At 27.7% G+C, this 13739-nt stretch overlaps 1 pseudogene; it reads right to left on the reverse strand.

Moving 5' to 3' along the window:
- Nucleotides 1-2847: 2847 nt before the first annotated feature.
- On the reverse strand, nucleotides 2848-8923 carry LOC132941703 (glyoxal reductase-like; annotated as a pseudogene).
- Nucleotides 8924-13739: the final 4816 nt, after the last annotated feature.

Consider the following 13739-nt stretch of genomic DNA (forward strand, 5'->3'; position numbering starts at 1 on the left):
GATAAAAATATTTTAAAAAGATATTAAGCATTGGGTCATATCCAATATTAAATATAAGATGTTATGACAAATATTATTTAACCAATATTTCAGTATAGGTACAATTCGAAAAATGAAGTACTAAAGAAATTATTTTTGAAGTAGATATAGACATAGTTAAACAAAACGGGATGATTATTAAATTTAGAGGAAACTCAGTGTAATCTGTTTGAAAAAACATAAATTAACGCATGAGAAAACGGGAGTAATATTTACAAAATGTATATACGACTATGTAGGTATTAAGAAAACTACAGGGGTATGAACATTTAATAAGGCATTTTTAAACATGTTAATAGAAAAAAAAACAAAAAAAATACAGTTTGAACATAATATTTGATAAATAATATATTTATATATTGCATCTGCACAAGAACAGCAAGACTAGAAATATGGTCGTTTTAAGGTATGAAAATACAAATTACGACTCATGATTGACGAAGAAGTGGTAATATGTGTTTTTGTATGTTGAATCGAAAAAAACAACTCAATTGACATATTATTAAAAATGAATATGCAGGAGAAAACTCTTGTCATACGAAATACCAGTGGGGGTGTGACTGTGTGAGAGACATCGTTCGTCAATCTAGGAAATAATATGAGGATACGGACGAGGGCTAAATGGGAAATATTTACACAACAGAATGAAAAGATAATTAATTCAATAATAATTGAATAAATAATAATCATCAGTAACTAAATAACATAAATAATTGTCAATAACGAAATCAAATTAGAATATATTATATACACTTCCACCAACAATTTATACGATGATGGAACCAATTGTTCCAAAAGAGACGTGAAAAGCTTACAATTCTAAAATTAACTTTTTTTTAAAATTACAACACTGTTGCTTTTAATGATGGCGTTGCCATTTTTTCTTCTGAATTTTCTTTTCTGCCCTAGTGGTCCGCTACGTAGATTCTCTTTTCCAGAATTGTTGGAAAGTGATCGGTCCTCCAGTCGGTAGTTCTTTGACGAATTGCCTCCGTGGAAATCCGTGAAGTAGAATGAAAATCATAACATATTTTACCTCGACTTAGGACTTCCGAAAAATATTACCGACTAAGCCAAAAATGTAGTGATCCCACGTACTAAGTTAAATTTTAGGTGTTTGTATGACAGGTTACAAGATAGAATATTAAAATAAGTTGAAATTGTTATTAATTTGTTTATTTGACACTTTAAAACTTGTAGTAAAATTGGTTTTGAATACAATAACGCTTGTGAAAGAGCATGTACTAGATCTCGCAAAGCATGTGTCATGTCTAATTCTAGTCTGCTAGTATTTCTCTTATATAGAGTTTACCTTTTCCTAATAATAAGTTTGTTATCCCATTTCTGTGGTCAACGTGCTTAGAGGGTCCAAGAAATGGCATTGACCTTGCTTCATTAGGTTATTTTATGTTTATATTATCTTTTTCGTTGTTCTATGGATATCCTGTTAAGCAGCGCTATTGACAGTATGGTTCATAATAATATTTGTCCTAACTCCTAATATATTTTATTATATACATACATTAATTACTCAACAGAGTATATATTAATATATTATATATTCAAAATATGTTTGGCCCTTTTTTACCAATAAACTGCAGTATTGTATGATAATCCTGCCATTTGATCTTTTGTGTGGTCGTTATGTGATTTTTCTACCCGGATGTGTTTAATATTATAACAAAATTAAAATTAATCAAAACGTTGAATTTTGAGAGTCCTAACTTAGGTTATTTATTTAATGTATTCTTGCTAAGATTTTTCCTGTCCGTAATCATAGTATTGGGTTTTAAATATATATTTATTATAACGATTATCTCCAGTACCTACATAACAGCATAAATATATATTTATTATAACGATTATCTCCAGTACCTACATAACAGCATAAATATATTTTTAAATCAACTAAGGCTGAAAAACCTAGAATGTCACGTTACTATTATAGACCTATAAACTATGGACAGCACTTAGAGAGAAGTCGGGCTACGATAGTGTATTACCTACTACATAATTCATTAGGTAGCGGATTTGATTCGTATTCTAGGGAGGGGGGGATATATATTCTTTTGGTCCAAATATTCTACTTAAAAAACCAACAACAAATTATTATTTATAGGTATAGTTTATGATGTTAAGCCCTAGGGGGGAATGGCCCTTTTACAACCCTCCTTCCTTGAACACCGCATCTGCTACAATTAGTATCCATAACGAGGTTGGTAGGCCAGTTTTATGACTAAGTCTGTCGATAATCGTCAAACTTTATTTATATTCTCATGTTTCCGTGTGGGTGTGTTTCCGTTTTCTGTTAAATTATGGTTATTGAAATGTTAAAGACTGAAAGAGGAAAGTTTCAATCAATGGTTATATTTTTATAAAAGAGAAAAAAAGTGATGTTAAGTCGATATGGAAATATAACCAATATTTTAAAAACAAAATGTCGTGGACGCGTTAATTTAAGGAAAACCGAATCACAACACGCTTGTGTATTAATTCTTCCATTAGGTATATTATAATTTAGTATTGTGATGAACAGTTTCCACACAATCCGTTTTTTTTTTTAAATTTAAATTATTATTTATTATCATTTATCATAAAACATAATGCGTAGGTACCTAACTACAAATAAAAATATAATCATTGATTAGGTATCACGATTATAGTAGTCATTCATGATTGAGCTCTTTATAATCATGTTAGGTACACATTTATCAGGAAACAAAATAACATCACTGTCCACGACCAGTCATCTATTCTACTTTTGTTACCCATTTTTCTGTTCAGGGATTTTATAAAAAAAAAAAAAAATAAGGATGATATTAGTGTAATTATTAATTAATGATACAATTAGTCAAAAATACAGAAAAATAACAGTAAATAAAATAATATATTGTAAAAGATTAAACAACAGTACAACAGCACCAATTCCAATTCACTCGTTTCTCGTTTAGGTTATTAAAGTTCTCAATATTTTATTATTACTTTTAAAATAAGTTATAATATAGCAAAGTAGGTGCATAATATAAAATATAATATACAGTAAAGTAAAACAAAAATGATGATTATTTTATATTATTAAATTATGTTCGACCCTAACTTTTTGAAAACAAAATCAATGAACCCAAATTAGATTTGGAAATTTCTAAAATAACTTTTTGTTTATATCTAATGTATAGACAATTTTAGCTATTAAACGTTAGTTTAATAATTTGAACATATCATTTCTTTTTTTTTTAATTATTAATTTGATATTAAAAACACCATCATTTATTTGTATTAAAGCCCATCTCAATAACTTGGTGTAGCACTTATGGAAAGTTTTTTAACAATGCAAGTTATTACTTTATCCTTTAACAATGCATTTTTACCAGCAGATTCTCCCATAGAACAATATGCAAGCAGAAAAATATTGGCTTACTGCACACTTTATGGAACTCAGGTCTCAGACAATTATTGAAAAGATGGATGGAATTCAACCTGTAATTAATTATGAATATTAAAAATATATTTATGTAAATGTGTCCAATATGTTTTATACATTTTAATCAGAAACATGTTTATTAGGAAAGAATGCGCATTTTTAAATTTAATTCAATATAATAATTATACTGCTAATAGTTGTGATTCTATTTGCTTTAAAAATGAACTCCAAATATATTCATCATACAGTATTAAATAATACAATAAAAATCAATACAAGAGAACAAGGTTATATATATTATATTATACTATTACCGGATTAACAGCAGGAACAATATTAATTTTATCGGCAAATATTTCTTTTTTATGATTTATGGTATAATTAGATATGCCAATTTTCTTAAGTGAACCATTGTCTTCGTAGAGCAACTTTATAAGAGTCTTCCAAGTTTTTTTTCAGGACTTTTTGTATCAATACACGTACGCCCAGCTCCTAGCCAGTGTATTAAATATAAATCCAAGGAACTGGTATCTAGATTATCCAATGACCTTTGCAGAACATCTATTACTTGCAGTTACTCATCATCCATGGTATTTGGGAGCTTTGAAAAAAAAATTAACTAATATAATAATTACATTAATAGTAATAATAGTAATAATAATAATATCATTATGATCTCAAATATAAATAATGTACTACTAAAATTGTTATTATGGATAAATGTTAATCTATAAACGCAATTATATGACTTTTGTCGGTAAATGATCTTTCCAATTTGAACAATGCATAGTCAATTAATGTTCATAATATTATTAATTTCATTGTAGCTGTGAATGTACTGTGGAACATTATTACTTATTATATTTTGAAAAGTCAATTGTCTTTAAGAGGACACTACACCAGCATGTGTTCTCTCCGTCTTCCAAGTGCGTAACATAGCAAATTTACGCTGAGCAGATCACGTTTAGCTCCATAAGTTTTAAAATTAGGGTGAATCAACCTATTATGAAACTTGATAAGAACATTATCTGTGTTTGTATGTTGATTTTTTAAAATAGTTCAATTTTTTAGCAAGTTATGCGTATATAAAATAACGTAAATGAAAAATGTCATAACTCACTTAAAAACTGAATAATCATAAAAAACCAATATACAAACACAGGTATTGTTCTTACCATCAAGTTTCACAATAGGTCAATTTACTCTAATTTTTAAACTAATGGACCTAAACGTGGTCTGTTGAGTGTATATTTGCTATGTAATGCACTTGTAAGACGAGATCAACACATGGCGGGTGTGGCGTCTTCTTAAGAAAAAACAAAAATGGTCGAATTAATAGATTAATATTAATATTAATTAATAAATTAAGTTTTTATCATGCATTTTTTGGATAAAAAACCCTGGCTGAGTTTTTACATTTAGATTCAAATGTATTTAAGTGGTTTGATTAGTGTAAGAGTAATAAAATAATAGTTTGTGAAACTATACTAAAATAAAAGGCCATTAGAAATTGCAATATTTTAACATAAAAATATAATTTGGTAAACGATACATATCTATCTATTGTACCTCTAAATATAAAGATTTTTCAATTTGTTTTAGATTCTAAGCAAAGCAATTAATGTATGATTTTTTTGTGTCTGGAGACACTTTATTTAGCAGAAAAAGTGTTCAATATTTCAACCATTCAAAAATTATAACTTGAAGTGACTTGACATTTTTTACCCATCAGTATAATATTATTATTTTCTATACACAATACAATTTTCAAAAATTAAGACTATAACTTTAAGCTATATATACAATGAATCTATCCGAGTCTATCCCTTAATTAAATCTTCTCATTTTATTCAGTCATTTAGATAAAAAATTTAAAGTTCTTGACATTTTTCTTGATTTTAAAAAAAAGTTTTGACTCTGTTGACCATCTTTTATTGATTATTATTTATAAGTTAGAATTTTGTGGCATAAAAGGCATGGTCGGTTTTCTCTAATGGAATTTCTGCGTGGGGTTATACATCTTTGCATATAAGTGTACTATCTACTACTAAAATTTTTTTGATTAAATCATATTAGGAAAACCAAAATTATATCATACTAATTTAATCTATTCTGAGCTTAGTGTTAGAACTATTCAAATTGATGAAAGAATAATTTTATTGTACTTGTATAATTAAAATTTTAAGTGTATTTCAGCGTACTCATTTGTATAATACTTGATTAAAAAATACTTGTAATTTAAATATACAACATTCTAATACTATTTTTGAACTTAAAGTCCAATAATTAAAGGTGTTTTTTTGTTACAAATTTATAGATGATGAAATTTATAAATGATGTACAAATTTTCTTTATAACACTTATAATATCAACTCAGCTTATCCGTCACAAGTATTTTCTGCTTGTTGGATAAGTTTGAAACTTGTTGTTTTTATTATTTTGTTATCTATAACTTGTACATTTTGTTGCTAAATAAGTATAAGTATTATTACCTACACTCAGTATGCATTATTGACATAATTTCATAATAATAATATATAATTATATATTATAATATGATGATTTGGAAAAAATCAATTCAACATACCTTTTATCTACTAATGAAAAAATAAATTACTTATAGTTGATAAATAAATAATAAAATATCTTAAGAAATAGTCAGACACACTACCGCCGTAGATTATATTATATTAGATTATTAATACAATATTATTATATCTATAATTATATTATCTATGCTTTGGCTTTACAAACGTATACAACCAGATATTGGGTTTATCACAGAAACATATTATACCTAATGTTGACGTGATAAACAAATTTTCACGCTTCAGATGATACTTTGGTAATAATACTTGAAGTGCTTCTTTAATGTATAGCTCATTGTTATACAGTGCTGTTGTGTCTGAAAAACAATATTAAATACTAAAATACTGAATAAAAATAATTGTTTAATAAATAGACAAAAGCAAAATATACCTAATATGATTTTAAGAAATATTTAAATTTATAATCAAATAGAGAAAAGTAACAAAAAAAATACTTCAAATAACATGACATAAATCAATAATAAGACAAATGATTATACATAAATAGTATCAGTGGTGGGCTGAAGGGCTCTATTTTGATGCAGCTGGGTCAACTTTTCAAATGGGGTGATTGGGTGGTACTATCCCATTACTGGTGCAGAATTACATGCTAAGGCCCGACCTCTAGGCTCTTTCGGCCATATTATTTTTATTTAGATCATAACTTTGTTACAAGTAATAATAGGGAGTGGTGGTAGTAATGGTGGTGGTGGTAAGTACTTAATAATTTTATGAAAATGCGTCATTTAAAATTGAAATTCAGTCCGTCACTGAATAGTATTATACTAAAGTTCACTATTGTTTGTTAATATGACTAAAAAGAGCAGAGTATTGATATGATTTTATAAAACTAAATCATTTGTTCATTATTAATTTAGTTTTTTTTTGTATATTTTGTCAATTTAATAATCACTAAGACTTATGTATATATAAAATAATATATTTGTATCAATATTCAATCAATTTACCAATTAGACGATAGCATGCACCAAATGCCACATCCAAGACATTCAATATTATTTTGTTATCGCAAATTGTGTATGTACCAACTAAAATCAGAAAAAGTTTAATATAAATAGCAATGATCGAGATTCAAGACAAAAGAACAATATATTTTATTAATGTATTACATACAATTACAACCGATACAAACCGATAGTAACCAATTACTCCCCCCAAAAAGTAGCTCGCTACCGCTATCGTTATTTTTTTTTAAATGTAGCATGCTGCTTCTAACGATACTTTTTTTTAAATGTATCGTGCTGCTTCTAACGATATTGTTTAAATGTAGCGCGCTACTTTTTTGCTACATTTTTAAAAATGTTTTCATTGAAAACTAGTGTTTGTAGTTTGTACTGATTTGACATTTGGTCACTGGACAGGACCCAGGACAAAAACTTCACTAATACATTAATCATTATCATAATATAAATAAACAAATATAATCATAATTTATATTTTAATAATCACCAATTAGATTGTCGGTAGCGACAAAATAATGATTATTTTCGCTACGCTAACCGGAAATGTTTAGCGCGCTATAGTATTTCGCTATCTAAGGCATAATGTAGTGACGCTACGTCAATCGCTACAAATAAAGTAGCGTCGCTACAGTTAGTGCTCTACTCCTGATCACTGCACTGTAGGTATAATAGTGAAAGAAGTCTGTACAGTAATTTGGAATGTCTTACAACCCATATACATGCCTAAACCTACAGAAGAAACTTGGAAAAACTCTGAGATCAGTTACAAAGAAATATGGAATTTTCCAAATTGTGTAAGTAGCATTGACAGCAAACACATATCTATAAAGTGCCCTCCTAACAGTAGATCAGATTTCTTTTGCAACAAACAGTTTCTATTGTACTCCTCGCAATTGTGGATCCATTTTATAAATTTATCATGGTAGACACTGGCAGTTACAGGCGCCACAGTAATAGTGGTATATTTGAAAATTCATTATTTTATAATGAATACATAAAAGGGAAATCTCTGTTACCTCCTAAGGCACTACCTGGTACGACTGAATTAGTTCCAATAGACGATGAGGGTTTTGGAATGCAAATTTATCTCTTGCGCCTTTTTCCAAGATTGGCAGTCTTATATGATGAAAGAAAACAAAATTTTAATAAATGGCTATGTAGAACAAGACATGTAGTAGAAAATGTATTTGGTATACTAAAATAAAAATGGAGAATTTTTAAGACCTATCGAGAGTGATGTACAAACGACAGTACATGTAGCTACATAATATGTTGCTTGCACAATTTTATCAAAATGAAACAAGTACAACTGTTGTCAACGACATTGAAACCCACATGACATTATTCACAGGCTTACTTCATCAAAACCAACAAATCGAAGATCATCAACTGCTGCATTTGAAGTTCGAGAAAAATTTGTAAATTACTTCAACCAATAAAATGTACTATGCATCATTAACTATTGTAATATCTTGATGTAAAATAATTATTATATGGGTAAATAATATACATTTCATACACATACATATTATTTCATATATAATATAATACAATACATAAATTATAAATATATACACCTATACACATTTTGTACATACCATTTTCATTAAATTCGTTTCCAATGTTTTTCCAAGTCTCATCCTTCAAAAGTTCAAACCAACATTCATATAATTTTTGCAACTAGTATCATAAAGAAACGTATATTTTCTCACCAATTCTATGAGTAGTTCTGTCATTTTTTAAATTTAATTTGTACTGTAATAGGTATTGCAATATTGATCGTCAACGACGGAACGACAGCTATTCAAACGTTAACACCGCCTTCGCGCGCGTGAATAACGCATTCGCCATTCTGCATGTTATTTTATCATGGCATTCTGTTTGACCATGTTTGACAGAGCCTTTAGCTGATAAGAATACTGTTCCTGAAGTTTTTAGCGCTACCGGTGGTTTTATTTGGCTTCACAACAGATAAAATAATGGTCAGTGCTTTATACAGAGGGCGCTGTAAACTCTGTGAACACTTTGCGACCCCCCGCACTATGCTTCTTTTACATGCATTCGTGGCCGTGAAAAAAACAAAATGTTTAGAAGCAAATAACTTTTATTGTATTTATGTTATCTAAAATATAGGCACGCTGTTGCATAGATAATTGTCTACCCTATGTGTTCAGAAATTTTGGAGCCACTACTACAGAATAATTCTGTGCCACTACTACAAACACGGAAAGATAAAAGTTGTCCCGCACAAAACAGTTTTTGCTATGTTGTACATTTGTAAGACGGAGACAACACGTCATGCGGGCGTGACGTCCTCTTAAGGTGATTTATAACTATTTCCTGTTATCTGGAACTAAATAATATATTAAATTAATAATTGATTATAATAAATTAATGATTTGGCAATACCTATATAAGTAGGTAGGTCGTAGGTAGGTTGTTTGTAGGTTGCTATAACAAAAATAAAATAAGAAAATAAGAAAACACATAATGATTATAGGTAGGTACCTAAAGTTATTTAATATGATTTGCAACTTTGTAAGTACATAACAAATAGGTACCACTTAAATAAATTTAAGCTCAATTAAATTAAGTTACACATTTGGGTTTTTAGAGAACACCACAAACGCACGATTTTTTTAGGTGTTATTGGTTTTCATTTAGGGAATTTTCTTCAAATTGGTTATCACATTTAATTATGTTTATAGTGATATAATTGGTACCTAGTTAGGTTTCTATTTTATAATAGATCGATAGCCAATATAGGTTACCTAAATTACATTTTAGGTTCTGAGCGGAGCGATTAATGTATTGATTTTACAATGATGTGTGTTTTTATTTTTTTAAATTTTTTATTTTTGTGTTTGTCACCACTGTTTGGGGCAGTAAACTGCTTCGATTTTTTTCAACAGCATCTTGTTTCATGGGAAAATGAATCTAGTTGGTGCATTCTGGGGGTAAAATTTAAAAATTCTCAATAGTTTCAAAAGCGCCGGGTAAAACAGCATAAAAATTAAAGAAAAACGGGAATTTTTACACAAAACCGGTTTTTGACATAATCGATTTTGGTTTTTGGTGTAATTCTAAATAAATGTAGGTATATCCTACCTGCAATTTTCACAATTTTCAATTTATATTTGCATTTGCTATACACGATAAAATTTTCAAAATATTTTGATTTGTTTTAAACTGTTTAGGAACATTTTTAGTTTCCAATTTTATTAGTCTTTTAGATTCTGAGCGAAGCGATGAATGTATTGATTTTATAATGATATTGTGTGTTTTTTTTATTTTTGTGTCTGTCATCACCTTTTAGGACAGTAAAAATGTTTGGATTTTCTTCAACAGTAACTTTTCTGATAGGAAAGTGAATCTAGTTGGTACTTTTTTTTGGGGGGGGGGAGGGGGTCAAAAGTAAAAATTTCCCATTAGTTTTTAAAAGCGCCGTGAAAAACAAAAGAAAACTTAACGGGAATTTTTACGCAAAATCTGTTTTTGAGAACATCGATTTTGGTTTTTGGTTTAACTCTATAACAAATGAACGTATATACATGAATTTTTCACTGGTTGTATATATTTGCATTTTCTATACACCATAATATTTTGATTTGTTTTGAACAGTTTAGGAACATTTTCAGTATTTTTTTCTATGGATGTCATAAAACTTTATTTGTTAGGTAAAAAAGCTTGAAAATTTAATACAAGGCTCCTACTATATTGTTACTATGATATTTGAAAAATATTAAAAATCCTTAGTCACAGTTTTTATTTATAAGCATTTAAAGTTCAAATCTTGACAAAATACGGAAAAATCACGAAAATTAGCAAATTATTTTGAGTTGAAAATTCATAAAAATTTTTCTTTTTAAATCTAAGATTTATAATACAAGATAATCCCTAAGTTTGTCTACCTTAATCAAAAAAAAAAATGTCTACAAGAAAGTCAAATTAAATTTTTGTGAGCGTTTGAAATTCATATTTTTACAACATTTGATATTCACTCGATTTCTCATATGACGATTTTTTTATTTTGTTGTAATTAAAAAAACGAAAGACTGTAGATACTTGAAAATTTCACTGAATGTTTGTATTAGCATTTTCTATACACGATAAAATTTTGATAATAATTTGACTTTTTTTTTGAGCTGTTTACGGACATTGTCAGTTTTCAGTTTTTTAGTTTTTTTTTCTATAAATATCAATAAAATTTTATTTGTTGGTAAAAAAGCGTGAAAATTTAAAGCAAGGCTCCTGATATATTGTTACAATAGCAGTTGAAAAATATTAAAAATACATAGGCACAATTTTTTTTATGAGCATTTAAAGTTCAAATTTTGACAAAATTTATCAAATTAAAAATTTAATAATTATTTTGTATTTAAAAATGTATAAAATGTTCAACTCTTAAAGCTAAGGATTGAAAATTTAAAACAAGGCTCCACGTAAATAGGTTATAAATAAATTACTTTATTCACAATAATATCATCAAATATACTTGGTAAATGGTAATGTCATATGGCTGACTGACCGTTTTCGCTCAGAATCGTTTTTCTTATACAACGATATTATATCATTGAATTCAAATTTAACACCATCCATTACAGTGACCCACTTGTAACCTACTGTACAGCAGAGCCACATCCACTTATCCACCTTTTTTTCTACGAATGTCAATAAAACTTAATTGTTGGGTAAAAAAGCTTGAAAATTTAATTCAAGGCTCCTACTATATTGTTACAATGACATTTGGTAAATATTAAAAATTCTTAGTTAGAGTTTTTTTTTATAAGTATTTTAAGTTAAAATCTTGACAAAATACGGAAAAATTACGAAAATAAGCAAATTATTTTGAGTTGAGACTTCATAAAAATTTTTCTTTTTAAAACTAAGATTTGAAAATGTAGTACAAGATTCCTCATAAGTTTGTCTACCTTTATAAAAAGGAAAATGTCTTGAAGTTCTTATTTTTACTAGATTTTTACAAGATTTACTCAATTTCTCATCAGCGAGTCTCTTAGCGATTTTGTTGTTTTGTTGTAATTTAAAAACGAATAACTGGAAATACATGAAAATTGTATTAAATGTTTATATTTTCATTTTCTATACGCCATAAAATTTAGAAAATGTTTCGTCTCTTTTTGAGCTGTTTGCGGACATTGTCAGTTTTCAATTTTTTTATTTTTTTTTTCTATAAATATCAATAAATTGTTATTTGTTTGGTAAAAAAGCGTGAAAATGTAATACAAGGCTCCTGATATATTGTTACAATATCGGTTTAAAAATATTAAAAATACATAGGCGGTTAATTCCCATTATTTTTGCTTCTTCAAGACACCAGTAACTTTACATGAATTCTTCGCACCAACAACAAAATCCTTCAATACACTTTTAACATTTATTAATTAAATTTAAGTGTTTAACATAATTTTAAACATCGTAAATCGTGTGATTGTATCGGCTAAAACCTCATTGTTGATTCCTAAAAAATAAAAATAAATTAAATCTTTATCATAGGTATATAATGTATTAGCTTAACTAACATTATTGTTTGTATGAATCAAACATACAATTAATTCACATGTCAGATACCTACCTCTAAAAATACTAAAAATGATTGATTTGTTATTAATAATTATATACCGGTAGGTAATACCTAATATTGGTTTATCTGTATATGAATAACCTACAACATTTTTTAAGACATCGGTAAAAATAATTTGACTAAAACATCATTTTTAAAGGTAAGTCATCGCTGTTGACTCTCCATAACAATAGACAAAAAATAAGTAACAAAATACATAGGTAACTATTATTATATGCAGGACTTGAAACCGATTGAAATAATTTTGGTTTTGGTTTCGATTTTGTATACTGGTTTTTAATTTTTTCGATTTCGGTTTCAATTTTTCAATACCGGTATTAGGAAATTTCGGTTTCGGTTTTGATTTTGAATACCGGTTTTGAAATTTTATGATATCGGTTTCAACTTGGCAACACTGGTATTAAGAAATTTCGGTTTCGGTTTTGTATACTGGTTTCCAAATTTCTTTTGTGGATAATGAAATGGTTATCAACATTTTAATCATGATCTCAATTGTATTATGCGTATTTATGGACTTTGCGTTTTTAAAAACACGTCAATTAAAAAAAAAAATAACAATTTCCCATTTTTCCAGATTTCGGTTTTGAATTTAATCCCGGTTTCCAATTTTTTACGATTTTAATTTTGAATGTAATATCGGTAACCAATTTTTTTTGGTTTTGGTTTTAAATTATAATACCGGTATCCAAATTTTTTGGGTTTCGGTTTTGACTTTAATACCGGCATCCATTTTATTTCGGTTTCGTTTTTGATTACGGTTTCGGTTTTAAAACGGTTTATACCGGTTTCTGAAATCGGTTTTGAAAACGGTTTCAAGCCCTGATTATATGAACAAGGTAATTTTTTTTAAATGTTTATTGTATTAAACTTTGATTTTACATATTAGTATATTAATTATTAATTGTTTGGTACCAATAACTTACCTACTTGATTTCTTAAATTACAATAATTTAATAAGAATAAAAAAAACTTAACTAAGCCTCAGGTGTTTGACAAATTAATCTGTAAAAATATTTTATAAGCTTTCCAATAGAAAAAAGTCAATTTGTCACTAAAAAATACCAGATTAGGAAAAACAGAATGAGCTCAAAACTATTATAACATAA

This window comes from Metopolophium dirhodum, chromosome 3 (assembly GCF_019925205.1).
Source record: "Metopolophium dirhodum isolate CAU chromosome 3, ASM1992520v1, whole genome shotgun sequence".
Classification (NCBI taxonomy): domain Eukaryota; kingdom Metazoa; phylum Arthropoda; class Insecta; order Hemiptera; family Aphididae; genus Metopolophium; species Metopolophium dirhodum.